Here is a 2,679-nt window from a genome sequence, read left to right on the forward strand (position 1 = left end):
AGGACTCTCTGAGGCTGCTCCACCTTGCATCTCTCCTGCCTGGCTGATGTCGGAGTCGCTCTATGAGGTCACCACCTCCCCACCACTGTCCCCCAATAGCCTGAGGTCCTGCAACAAGCCTTTGTGATGTCACTGCACACCCACCGCTCCCCTGCATAGCTGGTGTCCTGACCCTGGTCAGCCTCTTTGCATGTTTGAGTGACTTTTTTGGATCATCCCACTAAATGACAGCTGACTCCTGGGATCAAGCAGGCTGCACTGTAAAACCCCACAGGTTGCTCCTTATACAACACTTATTTTTTCATTAATTAGACTTTAAGGTCAGAATGGTCCATGAACTCTGACCCCTCTATATCCCAGGCCTCTTGTATATCATAGGGTACATCTAAACTACATGGCTCCGTCGACAGAGCCATGTAGATTTGTTTTTTTGGCAAAGGCAAATGAAGCTGCGATTTAAATGATCGCGGCTTCATTTAAATTTACATGGCTGCCGCGCTGAGCCGACAAACAGCTGATCAGCTGTTTGTCCGCTCAGCGCGCTAGTCTGGATGCTCCCTTGCCGACATCAAAGCCCTTTGTCGGCAGCCCCGGTAAACCTCATCCCACGAGGAATAACGGGGCTGCCGACAAAGGGCTTTGATGTCGGTGCGGGAGCGTCCAGACTAGCACGCTGAGCCGGCAAACAGCTGATCAGCTGTTTGTCGGCTCAGCGCGGCAGCCATGTAAATTTAAATGAAGCCGCGATCATTTAAATCGCAGCTTCATTTGCCTTTGCCTATCTGTCTAATCTACATGGCTCCATCGATGGAGCCATGTAGTCTAGACACAGCCATAGTGACTAAGTATTGATCCACACACACACACACACACACACACACACACACACCCACCCACCAGAAAGGAATCTATTCTTCATTAGAAGACATCAAGAAATGGAAAATCTGTCAATTGCTTTGGTAGGTTGTTTCAAAGAAGAATCATCCTCACTGTAAAATATTTGTGCCTTATTTTTTATATGAATTTGTCTGTTTTCACCTTCCAGCCATTGGTCTTGCTCTACCTTTTTCTGCAACATTAAACAGCCCTTTAATACCTGACATTTTCTCTCCTGCAAAGCACTTAGACACCTCTCTGCCTTCCTTTGTAGAAGCTAATTAGATTGAGCTCCTTTCAATAATTCACAGGAAGGCGTTTTTCTTCAGCCCTCAAAACATTGGGCTCTTTGCTGGACCATCTCCAATTTTTCAACATCTTTTTAAAATGTGGCCCCCTGAAACAGGCTGCAGTGTCCAGTCTCATTCTCACTCATGCCACGGCACCTCCCTGCCCTACTCACTTCTCTGCTCATGTGTCTAATGCTGACTGTAGCCATATTCACCACAGCATTGCCCTGGGATCTCATGCCCAGCATGATTCCTAAATACTTCTCAAAGTCACTGCTTGCCTGGGTGCAGTTCCCCATTGCAGGCGGGGGAGGCCTACCTTGCTTTGGGGCTAGAGTAGGACCTTGCATTTGGCTCTATGAAAACCTGCTTTGTTCACAAGGATCTAGCTCCCCAAGGGATCTAGATCACTCCATATCACTGCTAGGCATCAGCCTTATTTACCACTCTGCTCGTATTTTGTCACCGGCGCATGTAATCAACAGTGATTCCATGTTTTCTTCCAGTTCACTGATAATAATTACTGAAACAGTTTAAAGAGCCACTTTAAACTCCTAGTACCAAGTACCTGCCTTTCCAGTCCCACTGTGCTTTTTGAGATGTGCCACCCAAAACTGGACAGTATTCTGGGGGCAGGCGTTCCGTGGATTTATATAGTGGCACTATGGGATTTTCTGTCTTATTTTCTATCCCTTTCCTAATAATCCCTAACACACCAATAGCCTTTGTGATTGTTGCTGCACAAGGAGCAGAAGCTTTCGGAGAATTACCCCTGGTGACTCCTGGCATGGCGACAGCTAGTTTACAACCCAGCCTTGTATAGGTATAGCTCAGATTAGCTTTTCCCATAAACTTGTCAATCTTGAATTTCATCTGCCATTTTGTTGCCTGGCCCCCCAGGTTTGTGAGATCCCTTTGTGCTCTTCACAGTCTGCTTTGGACTTAACATTCGTGAATATCTTTGTATCGTTTGTCACTTCCCTGTTCTCCTCCTTTTCTAGATCGTCAGTGAGTACGTTGAAGCGTGCAAGTCCCAGTACCAGAGCTGTCCTGTCCATAGGACAATTCAGGGTGGCCACTCCGGGCCCCGTGCTTTGGGGGTCCCCACAGTGGCCACCCCAGATGGGATGGTCCCCAAATGGAGGTTAGGTGAGGGCAGGGTGATCTGGGGGGGCTGGAGCTGGCAGCAGGGATTGGGCCCCTGTGCATGCACCACAGCGGTGGGAGCTGCAGGAACTGGAGTGATATGCAGCAGTCTGCTCCACTCCACCACCATCTCCCAGGTGGGTCGCTCCACTTTGTAGTGGCAGCGGGAAGGAGAATAATGCAGCCCCAAGCTGCTCCACTCCCTTGAGTGACCTAGGCTCTGGGGAGGAGAGCGCAGAGGGCTGCTGGGTCACTCCAGCTCCCACCACAGTGAGTGCAGGGACCCGACCTCTGCTACTGCCCTGTGTCAGGCCCCCTGGTAATTCCCTGGGTCATGTTACTTGGGGGAGGGGGCTTTGGAGAAGGG

This window comes from Pelodiscus sinensis, chromosome 14 (genome assembly GCF_052426305.1).
Source record: "Pelodiscus sinensis isolate ZL-2025 chromosome 14, ASM5242630v1, whole genome shotgun sequence".
NCBI lineage: Eukaryota > Metazoa > Chordata > Testudines > Trionychidae > Pelodiscus > Pelodiscus sinensis.